We start from the raw sequence: 20,449 nt of genomic DNA, 5'->3' as shown, positions 1-20,449 counted from the left end.
TCCAAACAAACACACACAAAGATGAACCAGAAGTGATTCGGCACTTGATGAAGGAGATTCTAGAGATGGAAAAGGCACTTGTTCTTCATCATGCTATCGATGATCTTAACTACCTGGAAGGAACGGAGGATCAGTACTGAGATTTATTAGAAAATGAAAAAATACATAGAGACAATGAGTATCCTGTTTTCCCAACAGTTGTCGAGTGGTAGGGACTACCTAAGTTTCTACTACATACGTTGGACATAGGAGCCCCATATTGTTGTTGAAATCAAGCAAGTAGTCTTACTGATGATAGTTATGAAATACGAGAACTGGTGTCAACTGGGGCCTAGATTACGATGCCCTCGGTCCCGAAGGGTGCGTACAAGATGTTGACAAAGAAGATGAGGACGGTGACAACGAAATAGTGCCAGACACCGACGATAGTGGCGAATGAAAAAAAAATGTATTCCTTGGGTTGTATGTTAAACTGTTGTATTGAATCTTTAATTCTAAATAACAATTAGATTTAACCCCATTAGTAACATAATTTTATTTCATACATTTTTCAACCTGAACATTTACATAAATTTAGTAGAACAAAATTAATCCAATGAAACACTATGTTAATCCTTGACAATTGGGCACATTAGATGAATTGCCACCTGCTGTTGAATTACCACCGCTTCCCAAACCAGCTGAAGGACATTTACGGTGGTCGTATCCTGTTTGGGAACATATGCCACATTTAAGCACATAAACGGTATCACCAACATCCATTTGGTTTCGTATATGTGTTCTTTTTTGCACTTGTTGTTGACGCACATAACCCTTGTTACACACCATTTTAAATGGTTCTGACGGTCAATAATGCTCAGCACCCACTGGCTGCAATTATCCAGTATAGGTGTTAAAGTATGCAGCAACACTATTTTCTTTATCAACGTACCTCGTTGCTGCGAAACCTGTATGTTGAAAGTACTTCATGACATGTGAGCATGGAAAGTGATAGATTGACCATTTTCCACAGGAGCATAATCTTCTGGCGTCATTGACGGTGTGTGTATTATTCCCACGGTTGTGATGCAGACCAGTGCGAACTTCAAAAATATTTCGCTCGCTGCAATACTGCAAAAAGGAATGCCATTGTGCTCGCTTTCTATATTTCTCAAATCGTTTCATTGGTTGCGGCATAAATTCAACACCCATTTCCATCAATGACGATGTACCTCTAGATCTTTCAACAAACCTCTACGTCATCTGCTTGATGACATCTGCACCATGGCAGTGACTGGTAATCCACGTGCAGACTTCAATAACCCATTGAAAGACTCTACCACATTTGTAGTCAGAATTCCCCATCTTCTACCACCATCCGCATGCAAAGTCCACTTGTCAAGCTCATGTCGCATCAACCAACGATAGGCTTCTGGGTCTTTCTGCCTAATCAATTTCATTCGCCTCCTAAATTTACACTCTTGGTAATCTGTTGCAGCCATCCACATTAAATCATGCAAGTCCATGTTCGGATAAGACCTCTAGAAGTTGGCCTTCAAGTGCCTAATACATTAATAGTGGTAGGCATATGGTTCCTGCCATGCATGCAAATTCTTTACAGAACTTAAAATATTATCATGCCGATCAGATATTAGACAAATACCTGAATGCTATTTAACAACGTGCTCCTTCAAGTGGTTCAAAAATAATGTCCACGTCTCTTGGCTTTCATTGGCACAAATAGCAAATGCTAAGGGAAATATACTTCCATTATCATCTACAGCAACGGCGATCAACAACTTAATATCATACTTTCCATAGACATGAGTGTCGTCTATGGATATTACCGGCCGACAATGCACAAAACCATCAATGGCTGGTTTAAATGCCTAGAACACATATCTGAATATGTATTATGATATTTCCGGACTCTACTCAAGCTTCCATTCAACGACAGTCCCGGGGTTAAAGTGTTGCAATGCAGCCATGTACTTGGGTAGAGCGGCAAATAACCTATCCTAGTTACCATAAACAATTTCAAGCACACGTTTATGCCCGAGAAATACCTTTCTTTTGGTAATGGTATATCCATATACCTGGTGGACAGATGTTATATACTCTTTGATCTTGTACCTTATGGACGCTTCAATGTGTGGAATCAAGACAAGAGAAATCAAGTCAACATTCAAGTTAAATTGATTCCCACTGAATGAGTCCATTTTTAATTGTAGGTGCCTATGTATTTCCCCACAATCCACAAATTTGTTTTCAACTTTCTCGCACGCAGCATCCAATTACAACCTTGAAACCATCTACGACAAATAACCTTATATACTTTCGGAGATGGTTCATGAACCACGATCTCATGATACTCTTTTACGTTGTACATTCGCACTGCCCTGCATAGGCGCGCTTTATCAGCAAAAAGCATGCCTTTTGATAGCACTGTTGCTCTAGATTCATCCCACATTGATGTCCAAATTTCATCAAGATCCCTTGTGAGGGCATGGACATCCGGCATACTTGGCAACTGATCAAGGTAGGGAATATCTCTTGAATAAAACGGCACCCCCTGTGGAATTTATGAGTGTTAATACAAATTCAATACATAAAAATAAGCATCGTAACACAAAGAAAAATTGAAGTTTACCACTCTGCTTGTGGATTATGTAGACTTGGGGAGAAATTATATACTCGTTCCTCGTTCTCCCGTGGAGATAAGTTTAGATCAGGCCAAACTCTTTCACCCGGAACCTGTTCAGCTAAAACTGCTCCAAAATAGCCACCCGATGATTGAGGGATATCTATGTTTTGTGGAACCTCATTATTGCGAACGTCTTCAGCCTTGACGTACATGTCTAACATTTTTATCACAAGAAGTTCCTGGTGTTCATCCGGAGTCCTCAAAAAAATCTGTCAGAGTTTTATCGTCTTCGATGTTAAGCTCAGCATAACAAGCAACCCCTTGCGGAGTAACAGAATACGGATATCTCCCGGTTACTTCAATATTCACCGAACGTTTGCTCACACTTATATTTTTTATATAACAACGATATCAATCTATCATACTCCATTGTAAGTGGTAACTTAACATGACACTGTGGAGAACAATTATACCGTACTGAGTTATTCTCCGCTACAACCTCACCCCCCCAACATAATGAAACCCTAATTTTTCGCTCTTCGGACATTTTGACAAAATACAAAATAACTTAACGAACATATATTTTGAACAACTTGAAGAAAGTTGAATGGATTTTTACCAAATTCTGAAACTCCTTAAATAAGGAAAAACCAAGCTCGGGGTACAATTATTTAATGTATAGCGCATCCATAATACGCGCTATACACATATAAATTATTGGTGCGCCATTTAAGTGCAGATGACTTATTTGTGGGGCCACATTTTATATATAGCGCGGTCAATAACCGCGCTATATATAAAATGGTGCCCAATTTGTTTTTTAACATAATTATGTCTCTTGAGTCCAAATGAACCATACTTTGGTTCCGGGCTTGTGTGATTCTTTAAATAAAAAAATAAAAAAAAATAAAAAAAGAAACAAACATGAGGCCTATACGTATCTGCTAATACATCAGAGAATCAAGCAACTTTTGAGCAATTTATAGCATGAAGTACATTAAAGCAAAGGCAATATTGCACAGTTTTAAGCTATATGCACACATAAATTAAAATATTTATATCAATAGTGTAATTAATATATATGATAGTAAGTAAATTTTATTTTTATTATATTACCAAATAATATTTTTATTTGACAGTTATTTTATAAATTCATTTTACATCTTGAATGCATACGACTTATTATGATCGGACTGTTTGTGATCACATTCTTGCTGCAGAAGACAAGTATCACTTTTTTGCTCTTGATCTCCATTGTTAGCTTACCATCTTGAATGCATACGACTTATTATGATCGGACTGTTTGTGATCACATTCTTGCTGCAGAAGACAAGTATCACTTTTTTGCTCTTGATCTCCATTGTTAGCTTACCGCTAATTTAAATTTCTAAATTCAAGAGAGTTACGGATGATTGAAAAATTTTCTTTGAGTACATCTTGCTGGAAAATACAAATTTGGCGTAATAATATTATGTTCCTAAACGAGCAGCTTTCAGTTGACAAAAAGGCAGTGACCCTTGTTAACATGGTTAGAGCTTGCATTACTTCTTTGCGTTCGTTAACGAATATCGGGGATTGCTGGCGGTGTTTTTCGTAATTCTGATGGTAGGTGATTTGGTGGAATTTCAGTTAGGATTGAGTCTGCACATCCTTTAAAGCTATGCCTCATCGGAGTAGTGATATTGTCAACAACATCCGTCATCTCTTGGCTAGGAACCGAGTATGGAGGCTAATTTAATTCGATAGATGATGGTTTAGCTAATTTAGCCTTTCGTCAAGAATCTCAGTTTAAATGACATGTACTTATGCCTTCTAGTATTTCTTTACGTGTTGGAGGAGATATTATTGAGGTTTCATTTTCTCAGTTAATTTCTAGCTAATTTCTTTTATTGCTTTGTTTCCCTTTCAAATGGATATAACTTAAACTCTGATTAAGTACTACCATTAGGCATTAGTAACTCTGCATAAAGAAATAAGTATAGCCGTATAAATATTAAATAAATAAAAACCACAGACTTCCTTTAATAATAAGATAAACAAATCAAAAGTGCAACATAGTCCTATATAAGAAAAGGTATTGGCAAAAAACCCGGAGATTTAATGGTTGTCGCTTATACCGCGGAAAATACCATGATTAAAGGCATCAAAATATTTTAGGATTTAGAGGAAACCGTGTCATGCAACGCCAGAGTAACTAGGGCGGTTCAAAATCGAACTGAAATCGTTAACCGATCTGAATCGATAACTTATTGGCTTATTGGTATCGGATTATCGGGATAATGGATGGGGAACGGATTGAGATTTTATAATTAACGGCTAAACGGATTGGGGGCGAATTACTCAATTTTCGTATTGGTTAAAACGTTAATCCGTTAAGAATTTTTATATTTAAACTTTTACCCCTATGTATATAAAGTACCATTGTTTATCTGTCTTTCGTTCCCATTGTTATTTGTATATTACTATTCTTTTTCCAACTTCTTGATTCAATTATAGGAGGCTGCTCAGTTTTATATGAATATTGATTTTCCCACATGTTGTACCTTTATCTATTTGCATACTACATAATCGAATTACACCTTCTAACTAAGTGTCAGAGCTTTGAGGGCGAAGGCCGAAGCTTTTGCCGTTTGATTGATTATGAACGAATATCCTTTTGAAAGTTTTACTGACTATTGAACGAATGTGTTTTTTGGTTTTATAAATTTGGTTAATATGTGTAATGACAGTATGTGTAGTCTTGATATTGATTGAATGATTGTTCAAAAAAAAATATTTGGTTTAGCCGATAAGCCGCCCGATAACCGTCTGATAATTGTTAATCTGATACCAATCCGCTCGTTGTCTTATTGGATGGCTAGCGGATTACTACATTTATAATCCGATAATCGTTAAACCAAACCGTTAAATATAATTATCTGTCTGATCCGCCCAATAAGCACACGTAAGAGTAACCTCTACTGCCGCTGCAGAGCGCCACATCTTGTCCACTAGATCCCATCCAAAACCATTAAAATAATCTAATTGAATCAAAAATCAAAATTTAGACTCAAGCAGATGTATTCTTAAATTGATTTAATCTTGCTTGATGTGATATATCCTTAATTTTCTCTAATTTGGTAAAAGAATTGAATCAAAAGCTGAACCAAATATTGAAATATGTCTTACTTTTTTATTTTATTTTCATATATAAATTAGAGTATTATTTTCTTACATGGAAATTTGGAATAAAGAAGTCAAAACTAAGCTAGCGTTTGGACATAGATTTGGTTGAAACTTAAAAAAAGAATTTTTGAAGTTGTATTGAAAAATAATTTTTGGAAGTTAAAGTTGGGTTTGGACATGCATTTTATTTGAAAAATAAATTAAAGTTTTGTAAGTAGAAAAAAAATCGCTCAAAAACCGCCCTAAACCAGTTTTTGAGAACTTGAAAAAAATAAATTCAATTTTTTTCAAAAACTGATCATATTCATGAACAAATACTATTTTTCAAATCTTTTTGAAAAAAAATAGCCAAAATCTATGGCCAAACGGGAGGTTCATTTTAACTCCAAGACTAAAAACACTTTGTTATAAAAAATATTTTATTTATGGTGAATGCCTATATTTGTCACGACCCAAAATCTCACTCGGGTATCATGATGGCACTTAGTCTCTAAGACTAGGTAAGCCGATTACAATAACAAATCGAGCTATTTTTTTATATATAAAAACCAACAGTGCAAATAATTATAAATATAACAACCTCCCAAGACTGGTAATACTGAGTCACGAACTCTTACTGAATACATGAAATGATCTCAAGGATCGAATACTCAATACTGTTTGATTAATAATTAACAGTACAATAAAATGAAAAGACTTCAAGGGACTGCGACGACCAAGCAGCTCTACCTTGAATACTTGCGATGACACTTTAACTATGTCCGAGTCTGATAGCTCCAATACCTGGCTCTGCACAAAAATATGCAGAAGTGTAGTATGAGTACACCACGATCGGTACCCAGTAAGTATCAAGACTAACTTCGGTGGAGTAGTGACGAGGTACAGTTGAGACACTCATTAGTCTAATAACCTGTGCAATATAGTATACAAAAATAATAGAAAATAAATAACAATGATGGAAACAATAATCAACCAGTGATATACACAAGAGGGCGACAAGAACACCATAAATATTGTGCAATAAATAATGAATACAAGTACAACCAATTAATCAACTCCTTCCAATATAAATCTTTCGCTTATATGTTTTTCAAATAGAAATCTTCAAAATATAATACTTTCAAATAAATCTCTTTCAAATCTCTTTCCTTCAAATAAATATCTTTCAAATAAACCTCTTTCGAATAAAAGTCACCCCGTGACACAGCATTTCAAAATCATAAAATATGGGTCTCAGTCCACTTTCATATTTTTACGGTACCTCGTGCCAATTTCTCTATCACAACCGCACGGACAACTCACGTGCCATATATCATCATCATTTAACCACGGCACTTTATGCCCACATTTTATATCACAATTGCACGGATAATTCACGTGCCAATATCATCATTTTTTACTCACGACACTTCGTGCAAACATTTCATATCATAACTGCACTGACAGTTCACGTGCCAATATCATCATTATTTACTCACGGCACCTCGTGCCCACATTTCATTTCATAATCCGCTTGGCAATAACCACAGGCTCCCAATTTTAACATATATCAGACTATTATCAATTTACCAACAACAAGATAAATTGCACAAGGTATAAAAATAAACACAAGAAAAATCACAACATCACATGAAAATTACCAACGCAATAACCCCACATCATCACATATCATCCCTGACAATAGCCACCCTTATCTCTCCTATAATAGCCTCTCTTATCCCTAAACCCTGACAATATCAATAGCCATTTGTATCGCTCTTATAGCCATCCTTATCGCTTATATAGCCACCCTTATTGCTCCTATAATAGCCTCCATTATCGCTCCGTTTAATAGCCTCCCTATTTAATAGCCTCCCTTATCACTCCGCCCAAACAATATCCCAACATACATAACAACAGTGAAATGCAACCCTTATGCCCGTAAAATATCAAAAATGGGATGCCACCCTTATATGTCGCATAGCAGTAACCCAAATCACACAACAATTCACACAGAATATCATCACAGCAGCACATCATCATCAACTCGTATTTATAAATTTTTCATAGGCCACAACTATTCCAAAGGTACAATAAAGTCAATTAATTTCACAACAGATAGTCCACGGCACAACACAATGTATATAAAATCTCAAAAAATAACTATAAGGATGGAAAAATAACTCATCATAGGACAACGCCTTCTTTAATCCAAATTTTAGATAAATATATAAACGCCTTAATTTAAACTTATTTAATTAATTATAATATGCACAACATCTTAACAAAATGTTCGGGAGTGAACAAATCAACCGAATAATATTTTACAATTTGGCACTTTGCCTCAATATGATTCACGACCTTTATAATTCAATACCAAGTTTTCAACAATATGAATTGAAAAGTAATTCATCAAGGAACAATACCTCTTTTAAATCACAACATTATAAAATAATAAATTTATTCACCTTATTAACTAAATTTCCCTTTTAAATTATCTATAGATAAAATCAATAATGAAAGTACTTTCCATAAAAATCGAAGTTAAGCAGAGTTCACATAAAAGTCAAATGGCAATCACACCAAATTATCATATAAAATACAAACTCAACAAACAAGGAATGATGCATGAGAAATCAAGGATTTACTAAGTTCCAACAATTTTCCAATTTAATACATAAGGGAGTCTACGAATTTCAACCGATATAATTTGCACATATAAACCAAGTACGTACTCGTCACCTCGCGTACATGGTTTTTAATTACACAATTTTTACATAAGACTCAATGCCTAAGGAGTAATTCCCTCACTCAAGGTTAGGCAAGATAGATACCTTTTTGAAGTTAGGCAAATATTCCAAAATAGCTTTCTCACGTGAATTGACCTCCGGACGGCTCCAATCTCTCTTGAGCCTTCCATACATTACAACGAGGTTCCGGAAATCCTAGAAACTTCAATATATCTAGAAACATAACAAAAGTGAACCATAATTAGGAAGATATTCATGGTTTCTACTCATTTGAGCATTTTATCAAATACTAGGTATGCAAATTTGGTTACAAGGTTCTTCTACAAGATTTCCTTCATTCCACAACTTAATATTTTCCCATTTGGACTCAATAATCTTTCCACAAACCTTATTGGTACGTGTATGTATAAATAATACTCTTACACCCAAGAATCATACTCCCAATCACCCATCTTTACCCAAAAACAGCATTCTCAAGACCCACCCTTAGGGTTCATGCAATATCCCATTATAACTTCAAATAAAACTCATAAAAATGTTATCCATACTCCAATATGACATATATATGAAGCTCAAGTGAAGGGATTACCTCTTGGTGGAAGAATCTCACTTTTCCTCTTTTTGGTGTTCTTGAAGATTCAACCCATTTCCTATGGATTTGATCCATAATAATGTTAGTGTTATCACTAAATGATGTTATATAATCATCCTTGTTCCAAAACAACTTACCTTGAAGTGTATCCATGGAGGAAGAGCTCCCCCTTCTCTCTAGAAATCAATTTCAAGTTGAAAAATTAATATTTTCTCTCTCTAAACCCCTTGTTTCAGCCCCTTTAAAATATCTCTTGAAGTTGCATAGCCTCCTGCGTAGGCTACGCACAAAGGCTACGCAGGGTAGACTTATATCCCTCTTCAGTTGTAACCTTCTGGATTTGCCTACACAATAGAGTGTAGGCTACGTTGCTATGTTGTGTAGGCTACGCTACTATGCTGCATAGGCTACGCAAGGCTCGCGTAGATTTTCTGCTATCCTTTAGTAAAAAGGTCATACATTCTTGTAGAAATCTCCAAATAACAAACGATTTCAATCATTAGAAACTAGACACATAGACCTTTCGTTTGATAGGTTATACACTATATAACTCTTCATATCTTGAGAGTTATGCTTGTTTGAATTTAAGTCTTGTGCGAACTCACTTGAAACTTTACCCCATCGTATAATTTCCAACATGACTTAGCCTTAGGGCTCTTATTAGACCACACATCACTTCTAATATGCTGCGAATACTTATTATCATGTCCAATTGACATCCATCATATTAATAGTCCTCGCCTGCACACAAAATAATATACTAATTAGTACACATAAACTTTCTAATTTCGCCAAAATGCGCTGAATTGTTCTACGGACTTCCTACTCCAATTTCGGGCATACGCCTAAGTACAAAATTACCATACGAAACTATTAAAATAATAAAAATTCTATTCCGGGGTCGTTTTCTCAAAAGTCAACTCTCTGGTCAACTCTTTCCTTTTAAGCTTCTTAAATAAGAATTGTTCTTCCAATTTGATCCCGAATCATCCGAAAATCAAATTTGACCACACACGCAAGTCATAATACACATCACAAAGCTGCTTGGGACCTTAAGTCGCTGAACGAGACGCTAATTCACAAAACGACAAGTCGGGTCGTTACAATATTTTAGAAAGATTTTAGGGTTTGTTGCTAAGTCACTTTTTCCCTATAAATGAGACGTTCTATTCCATTGTAATTCATCTCAAAATCAATAAGAATTCTCTCTCTCTACTTTTCTCTGCAATATTCTTCTTCTTTTTTTATTTTTTTATAACATGTTATCAGCACGAGACTCTAACCAATTGATTAGAGGTATCTGCTTTGGTCACCAGGCTTTGGGATACCTGCATGGTACTCAACTTGTACATAATATTGAGTATCGTGATTGTCAATTGTTCCATGACTTCCCTCAGGAAGAAATTTAGGATTTAAGGTAAGTATTTTACCTTATTTTTCTCTTTTAAATTCTTGAATTCAATAATTTGATTTTAAATATAAGCAAATACAATAAATCTTGTTTATAACTTTATTAGAGTTTGTAAGAAATTATAACCTCCCGAAGTGATAAAATTTCTATGTCGTACCATGATCAAATTCATGTATGACTGTGAGCACAAGAAGTGGATCGGAAGCCTGTCCCATTGAATTTGCTTCATTCTCATTCCCTTAAGAGAATGCAATAGCAATATGTGATAAGCCTGAGAGAAGAAAAAATTATTACTGTGAAGGTATCAATGGATGTGGACGTGACAATAGACAAAATTATAATCGTCTTCATTGTGGTAATGAGAACAATAAGAATTCACAAAATAATCATTCACTTTTTGAAAGTAATATTTGTCATCAGTTTGACATGAGATTTTGTAAAGCACATATAGATGATTATGGTCCATTCATAATGTGAATGTGACAACATGTGATTTATGTAACATGTGATTTATGAATACATATTCATTCTTGAAAGAATATGAACGTGTTAGTGGTAGTGGATACACCACACTAACCTCTAGAAAGAGGTTTGAGATGAAATAAGAAAATAATTTTATTATTATTGTACGAATGGTCATTGATCACGTACCTATTGTGATTATGCCAAAATATTATGGCAATGTGATTATTATAGGGCAAAAGTAATAGAAGCAACATATCTTGCCTATAATGATTTTGACCATGACCATAACGGTATAACTTTCTCTTTGAAATAGATATTCACCATATGGATGTTGATGAATATGTGATAGTAAAAAATTAATTGAAAGCTCCAGAAGAGCCAATTATACTACTTTGGAAAAATAAAATCAATTATCAATAAGGTATGGTGCCGTAGTAAGTCTCAAAGAAACTTATTGAGTTTCTAAAGTATTCGCGAAAGCAATTGGTTATATTGAGACTATAAATAAAGGAAAAATTTAATATCTTCTGTTACTACTACATGTAACGGGGTAATATGTATGTGAAAAGCTACCCGCTTTATTCTTCAGTTTGTACTACACAAACAAAAGAATGTCACAATAAAGTAGAAGTTTATTGATATAAAAACTCATATCATAATAAACTTGGAGTTTATTTATAATTGCACACGTCGTGGTATAAACCTAAGTTTATCAATATTGATAATTTATCCAGTTGGCATAACTAGTTTAGTCATATCAATTTAAGTCTGATGTGCAAAAATAAAAGAGAATCCACATGGGTAAATATTAAAGAACTAGAAAGTTCTTTACGAATTCTCTTATGTGGCTTGTTCTCGTTAATTAATATACCAACTAAAATTGGGATTTAATCCCTTGAATGCTGGAAATATCAAAGGTGAATATGGGATAATTCACCTGCCATGTATACCACATAAGATGCATATATGAGATGGTTATATGTGCAATTATTATTACCCCGCAACCTGGAGTTTGCGAGGTAACTTGCTTAATAATTTAATTTCGAGCATAATTTCCATATTTTCTATTCAATACAGTTCATCGTGATAAGTTGGTTTACATCACAGCTGGTTTAGCAAAATAATTTATTGAGTCCCTCCACTTAATATTTAAACTATTGCTTATGAGAACATAGTTTTTGTAACGACCCGGCCGGTCGTTTTGAGAGTAATAGCCCTGATACCCTATTTATTGTTTCTCCCATACCTTTTTCTATTTATGTGACTTGCCGGGAGGTTTTGTTTTTGGTTTCGAAGTGTTTGGGACACTTAGTCCCTAAAACAGAAGCTTAAGTCTTAGGATTTTGACCGTAGTCGGAACTATGTAAAGACAACTCCGGAATGGAGGTCCGTCGGTTCCGTTAGCTCCGTTGGGTAATTTTGGACTTAAGGGCATGTCCGGAATGTGTTTTGGAGGTCTGTAGCTGATTTAGGCTTGAAATAGCAAAAATCAAATTTTCGGAGATTTTGACCGATAGTGGACTTTTTGATATCGGGGTTGGATTTTGATTCCAGAAGTTGGAGTATGTTCGTAATGTCAATTATGACTTATGTGCAAAATTTGAGGTCAATCGGACATTATTTGATAGGTTTCGGCATCGGTTGTAGAAATTTGAAGTTTCAAAGTTCATTAAGTTCGAATTGGAGGGTGATTCGTGTTTTTAGCGTTGTTTGATGTGATTTGAGGGCTCGACTAAGTTCGTATGGTGATTTAGGACTAGTTGGTATGTTTTGTTGAGGTCTCGAGGGCCTCGGGTGTGTTTCGGATGCTTAACGGAAGAAATATTAGACTTAGGAAATTGCTGAAGCCTTCAGGCATCTAGTGTTTTCGCACCTGAGGTGGGGAGACCGCAGGTGCGGGGCTGCACGTGCGGATGATTAAGCGCAGAAGCAGTTTTGGATGGAATGGTCAGGGGTTTCAAGTGCAAGGTGAGTTCCGCATCTGCGATGCCCGCAGATGCGCTAGAGAGATCGCAGGAGCGGTAGGGGACCGCAGGAGCCGTGGGGGGCCGCAGAAGCGGACATAGGTCCGCAGGTGCGACCTTTTGACCACAGAAGCAGGCGATGAGTTTTAAGTGAAAGCCGCACCTGCGATGGAAATTCCGTAGGTGCGGGACCGCAGATGCGGTTGAAGGCTCGCAGAAGCGAGATCTATGGCAGAAAAAGGGCTAAGTGCGAGGATTTGATCTCATTCTTCATTTTTTGACTTGAGAGCTCGGAATTTAGCTATTTTTCGAGAGATTTTCAGAGGAAGCTTGTGGGTAATGATTCTTAACTCTTTTATGGTTATATCTCATTAATCTATAGTTGATTCCACCCTTTAATTAAGGATTTGAGTTGGAAATTGGGTAAAAATGGTATAAACTTCCTAGACTAAGTTTTTGAGATTTGGAAGGCGATTTAAGGTCGGATTTGAGAAATTCTTGTATGGTTAGACTCGTGAGTGAATGGGTGTTCGTATTTTATGACTTTTACCCGATTCCGAGACGTGGGCCCGGGTCGACTTTTTGGGACGATTTTCTAATTTCTTGCTTTAGCTTTGATTTCATTAATTAGATTAATTTCTAATAGTCGTATTTATGGTATGCAATTGATTTTGGCTAGATTTGGGGCATTCAGAGTCGGATATTTGTGGAAAAGGCATTGTTACCGATTGATTGAGCTTGGTTCGAGGTAAGTGGCTTGCCTAACCTTGTATGGAGGAGATCCCCTTAGGATTTGGTATTGTTGTGATATGTGAGCGCCGTGTACGTGAGGTGACGAGTTCGTACACTGGCTATTTGTAGAAAAATCTGATTTATTTTACTGAGTAGCTACTTGTTTCCTTTAATTTAAGTTATACCGTTTAAATGAGTATTAGTCTGTTTTTTTCATTCTAAATTGAGTTATCCCAATATGCGTAGTTATCATGTTTAGTGTAATATCGCATATCTACGTGTTTTAACTGCTTATTTGAACTCTGTGAAGCATGCCTAGTTGATTTTCTATTTTTCCTTGTTCTTTATCGGTCTTAACTGTAAAATTGTTGTTGTTAACTATGGTATTTATCGGTTGAGCTGTGTGTTTACTTTTGAGACTACAAGGCGGTTCTTCGGGAGTTCTCCTTGTATATTTACTTTTGAGACTACGAGGCGGTTCCTCGGGAGTTCTCCCTGCACATTTACTTTTGAGACTACGAGGCGGTTCCTCGGGAGTTCTCTCTGTATATTTACTTTTGAGAGTACGAGGCGGTTCCCTGGATGTTCTCCCTGCACATTTACTTTTGAGACTACTAGGCGGTTCCTCGGGAGTTCTTCCTGTATATTTACTTTTGAGACTATGAGGCGGTTCCTCGTGAGCTCTCCCTGCACATTTACTTTTGAGACTATGAGGCAATTCCTCGGGAGTTCTCCCTGCATATTTACTTTTGAGACTACGAGGCGGTACCTCGGGAGTTCTCCCTGCTGTTTACCCATGTGTGTTATATTGTTGCCTTATTGTGTTTCCTTTTGTTAAATTCTAGTCTCTTATTATACTGTATATTCTCTTGTTTTATTTATTATATTCCAGTGGGCTTGACCTGACCTCGTCACTACTCGACCGAGGTTAGGCTTGGCATTTACTGGGCACCGTTGTGGTGTACTCATGCTACTCTTCTGCACATATTTTTGTGTGCAGATCCAGGTACTACTTATCAGCCCGCTGTTAGCTGAGTGTGCTTGCTGTTGTACGGAGATTACAAGGTACATCTGTCGAGTCTGCAAACCTCAGAGTCCCCCTATATTCTCTCCTATGTCATTTACCTTCCGTACTTCTTTTGTTAGACTCTGGTGTATAGAGATATTAGTTTCCTTATGTAGCTTGTGACTTACGATATTCTGGGTTTTGGGAGGACTGTGCATTTAGAGTATTGGTTATTGTACATGTAGAGCGGCATTGTTATTAGTTATTCAGTTATCCACTACTGTTAGTTGCCAAGTTTTACTTTCGTTTTTGTTATATTTCTATAATTTGTTAGTCTTACCTAGTCGTAGAAACTAGGTGTCGTCACGACGTTATACGGAGAGAGTTTGGGTCATGACAAGTTTTTATCAAAGCTCTAGGTTCATAGGTGTCATGAGTCATAATCCGGTTTATTAGATTCTCGCGGATCGGTACGGAGACGTCTGTACTTATCTGAGGCTATGGAACTGTTAGGGAAAAAAATTATACTTCTTTGACTCCTTGTCATGCGAAAATTGTTGACATCAAAATTCCGAACTTTTGTATTCTGTTTTCTCACAGATGGTGAGGACACGTACAGGTGGATCTGATGATCAGGCACTCGCGCCCTTGCTAGAGCCGCGAGAGGTCGGGGCCGGGGTAGAGGCCGAGGACGTCCACGTGGTGCATGCAGAGCACCCGCACAAGCTACTACAGAAGAGCCCCCAGTAGCTCCAGCTAGAGGGCAGACACCTGAGATACCTGTTGTTGCACCAACCCTCCAGGAGACCCTAGCCTAGTTTCTGAGCATGTTCAGCACCTTAGCTCAGGCTAGATTGATTCCACTTGCTCCTGCCATATCTCAGGCCGGGGGAGGAGCACAGACTCCTATCACTGGTACTCCAGAGCAGCAAGGTCAGGCCGACCAGGTTCCAGAGTTCATCCCTATGCAACCGGTAGCTCCGGTTCAGCACAAGACTAGGATAGCCGCTTCTGAGGAGGATCAGCTCAGACTTGAGAGGTACAAAAAGTACCACCCACCTAACTTCAGTGGATTGACTACTGATGATGCTCAGGGTTTTCTGGATGAGTGTCATCGTATTCTACGTACTATGGATATAGCGGAGACGAGTGGGGTTTCTTTTACCACTTTCCAGCTTAGAGGAGCAGCCTATCAGTGGTGGCATGCTAATGAGTTGAGTAGTCCGGATGAGGCAGCTTCAATTACATGGACTCAGTTCTCGGATATATTTTTGAGAGAGTATGTCCCTCAGAGCCTTAGGGACGCATGGCATGCGGAGTTTGAGCAGTGGTGCCAGGGTGCTATGACTGTATCAGAGTATGCAGTTCGCTTAAGTGATTTGGCCCGACATGCACCAGCCTTGGTTGCCACAATTCAAGAGAGGGTTCGTCGGTTTATTGAGGGACTCCACCCCAGTATCATGATTAGTATGGTCAGGGAGCTGGAGATGGATATTTCTTACCAGCAGGTTGTGAGTATTGCAAAGAGATTTGAGGGCATGCTTACCCGGGATAGAGAGGACAGGGAGGCCAAGAGGTCTCGAGAGTCTGGAACTTACAGCGGTACTCGTGCCCCAGCTGCAGTTCGATATGGTAGGGGTAATGTGAGTAACCCCGTTCATTCAGCTCTTCCAGCTGCCAGTGGTATTCCGGTCCCTTCTAGGCCCCAGGAGACTTATTATGCACCGCCAGTATCTAGTATGCCTCCTGCTCTGGGTGCTTTTAGCGGCCAGTCCAGCAGACCTGGCCTGAGTCAGTCACAGTAGCCACGCCCTCCGAGGGGTTGTTTTGAGTGTGGCAACACCCACCATATGGTGAGGGATTGCCCCAGACTTAGGAGGGGTGCACCTCCAAAGACTTCTCAGCCAACACGTGTTCCACCAGGCCCTCATGCTATGATTCCAGCACCAGCTACCGCCCCACCTACTCAGCCAGCTTGAGGTGGAGGTCGAGGAGGTCGAGGTCACCCTAGAGGGGGAGGCCAAGCCAGATATTATGCTCTTCCCGGTGGTACAGAGGCAGTTACTTATGACTCTGTCATTACAGGTATTGTTCTGGTCTATCATAGAGATGCGTCGGTATTATTTGACCCAGGCTCTAGATATTTTTATGTGTCCTCTTAGTTTACCCCATATTTGGGCATATCTCGGGATTCTTTGAGTTCCCATGTTTATGTGTCTACTCCTATGGGAGATTCTCTTATTGTGGACCACGTGTATCGGTCGTGTTTGATTGCTCTTAGTGGTTTTGAGACCATAGCTGATTTATTATTACTCAGCATGGTAGACTTTGATGTTATCTTGGGCATGGACTGGTTGTCGCCCCATTATGATATTCTTGATTGTCACGCTAAGACCGCGATGCTAGCTATGCCAGGTTTACCACGATTTGAGTGGAGAGGTACCTTAGAGTATACTCCCGGCAGAGTTATTTCATTTCTTAAAGCTCAACGAATGGTTGAGAAGGGGTGTGACATGTATCTAGCTTATGTGAGAGATGTAAATATTGATACCACTACAATTTAGTCAGTTCCAGTACTGAGGGACTTTCAAGATGTGTTTCCAGCTGATCATCCGGGCATGTCGCCCGACAAAGATATAAATTTTGGCATTGATTTGTTACCGAGCACTAAGCCCATCTCTATTCCTCCATATCGTATGGCTCCTCCTAAATTGAAGGAATTGAAGGAGCAGTTATAGGAGTTGCTTGATAAGGGCTTCATTCGTCCCAGTGTGTCACCTTGGGGGGCTCCTGTCTTATTTGTGAAGAAGAAGGATGGTTCTATGCGGATGTGTATTGATTACCGCCAGTTGAACAAAGTCATAGTGAAGAAGAGGTATCCATTTCCACGTATTGATGACTTATTTGATCGGTTACAGGGTGCCAGAGTGTTTTCTAAGATTGACTTACATTCAGGCTATCATCAGTTGAAGATCCGGGAGCCAGATATCCTGAAGACTGCTTTCAGGACTCGGTATGGTCACTACAAGTTTCTTGTGATGTCTTTTGGGATGACCAATACCCGAGAAGCTTTTATGCACTTGATGCACAGTGTGTTCTAAACTTATCTTGACTCATTCGTCATTGTGTTTATTGACGACATTCTGGTGTACTCCCGAACTTGGGAGGATCATGAGCAACACCTGAGGACTGCGCTTCAGACCTTGAGAGAAAAGAAGTTATATGCAAAATTTTCAAAGTGAGAGTTCTGGCTAGACTCAGTGGCATTCTTGGATCATGTAGTATCGAGTGATGGGATCCAGGTGGATCCAAAGAAGGTGGAAGCAGTGCAGAGTTAGCCTAGACCGTCATCAGCTATGGAGATCCGGAGTTTTCTTGGTTTGGCGGGATATTACCGCCGTTTTTAGAGGAATTCTCATCCATTACAGCACCTATGACCAGGCTGACCCAGAAAGGTGCTCCGTTCAGGTGGATGGAGGAATGTGAGGAGAGCTTTCAGAAGCTCAAGACAGTTTTGACTACAGCCCCAGTATTGGTATTGCCTACAGGTTTGGGGTCTTATACTGTATATTATGATGCGTCGCGAATTGGTCTCGGCGCGGTGTTGATGCAGGACGGTAGGGTGATTGCCTACGTGTCCAGACAGTTGAAGGTGCATGAGAAGAACTATCTTGTCCACGACCTTGAGTTAGAAGCTATTTTTCATGCCTTGAAGATTTGGCAGCACTATTTGTACGGTATTCTTTATGAGATTTACACCAACCATCAGAGTTTGCAGCATCTGTTCAAGCAGAAGGATCTTAATCTGCGTCAGCGGAGATGGTTGGAGTTGCTTAAGGATTATGATATCACCATTTTGTGCCATCGCGGGAAGGCCAATATGGTAGTTGTTGCTCTGAGTCACCAGGAGGAGAGTTTGGGGAGCTTAGCATATCTACCAGCAGCAGAGAGGCCATTGGTGTTGGATGTTCAATCCTTAGCCAGCCATTTTGTGAGATTGGATATTTTTGAGCCGAGTCGAGTATTGGCTTGTGTGGTCTCTCGGTCTTCTCTTTATGACCGTATCAGGGAGCGTTAGTATGATGACCCCCATCTGTTTGTCCATAAGGACATGGTCCAGCACAGTGATGCTAAGGATGTCACTATTAGGGATGAGGGTGCATTGAGGATACAGGGCAGGTTATGTGTGCCCAATGTAGATGGTTTGCGATAGTTGATTCTTCAGGAGGCTCACAGTTCACGGTACTCCATTCATCCAGGTGTCGCGAAGATGTACCAGGACTTGAGGCAGCATTACTGGTGGAGAAGAATGAAGAAAGATATAGTGGAACATGTAGCTCGGTGTCTAAATTGCCAGCAGGTAAAGTATGAGCATCAGCAGCCAGGTGGGTTGCTTCAGAAGTTAGAGATTCCGAAGTGGAAATGGGAGCGGATCACTATGGATTTCGTTGTTGGACTTCCACGGACTATGAGGAGGTTTGATACAGTTTGGGTGATTATGGATAGGCTGACCTAGTCAGCTCATTTCCTTCCTCTGATGACTACCTATTCTTCCGAGCAGCTGGCTCGAATTTATATCTGTGAGATTGTCAGACTTCATGGCGTACCGGTATCTATCATCTCTAATCAGGGTACGCAGTTTACATCATGGCTCTGGAGGGCTGTACAGCAGGAGTTGGGTACTCGGGTTGAGTTGAGAATAATATTTCACCTTCATACGGACGGAGAGTCCGAGCGCACTATTCAGATACTGGAGGATATGCTCCACACTTGTGTGATAGATTTTGGGGATGCTTGGGATCAGTTCTTGCCACTTGCGGAGTTTGCCTACAACAACAGTTATCAGTCGAGCATTCAGATGGCACTGTATGAGGCTCTGTATGGTAGGTGGTGTCGGTCTCCTGTGGGTTGGTTCGAGTCGGGCGAGGCTAGATTACTGGGTACAGACTTGGTTCAGGATGCCCTGGATAAGGTGAAGGTGATTCAGGATCGACTTGGCACAGCCCAGTCCAGACAGAAGAGTTATGTGGATCAGAAGGTTCGGGATGTTGCATTTATGGTTGGAGAGCAGGTCTTGCTCCGGGTTTCGCCTATGAAGGGCGTTATGAGGTTCGGGAAGAAGGGCAAGCTGAGACCAAGGTTTAGTGGCCCATTTGAGGTGTTGCGGCGAGTTGGGGAGGTTGCTTATGAGCTTACCTTGCCTCCCAGCCTTGCAGGGATTCATTCAGTATTCCACGTTTCTATGCTCCGAAAGTATCACGGTGATCCGGCTCATGTATTGGATTTCAGCTCAGTCCAGTTGGACAAGGATCTATCTTATGTTGAGGAGCCAGTGGCTATTTTGGAACAGGCAGGTTGGCAAGTTAAGGTCAAAGAATATTGCATCAGTAAAGGTTCAGTTAAGGGGTCAGCCGGCCGAGGAGGAGACTTGGGAGACCGAGCAGGATATGCGCAGTCGTTACCCTCATCTTTTCACCACTTCAGGTATGTCTTTATGCTCGTTCGAGGACGAACGATTGTTTTAAGAGGGGGAGGATGTAATGACCCGACCAGTCGATTTGAGAGTAATAGCCCCGATCCCCTATTTACTGTTTCCCCGTACCTTTTTCTGCTTTTGTGACTTGCTTGGAGGTTTTATTTTTGGTTTCGGAGTGTTTGGGACACTTAGTCCCAAAAACGGAAGCTTAAGTCTTACGATTTTGACAGTAGTCGGAACTGTATGAAGACAACTCCAGAATGGCGGTATGTCGGTTCTGTTAGCT

The sequence above is a fragment of the Nicotiana tabacum genome, chromosome 24 (assembly GCF_000715075.1).
Source record: "Nicotiana tabacum cultivar K326 chromosome 24, ASM71507v2, whole genome shotgun sequence".
NCBI lineage: Eukaryota > Viridiplantae > Streptophyta > Magnoliopsida > Solanales > Solanaceae > Nicotiana > Nicotiana tabacum.
This window is presented reverse-complemented; position numbering follows the sequence as displayed.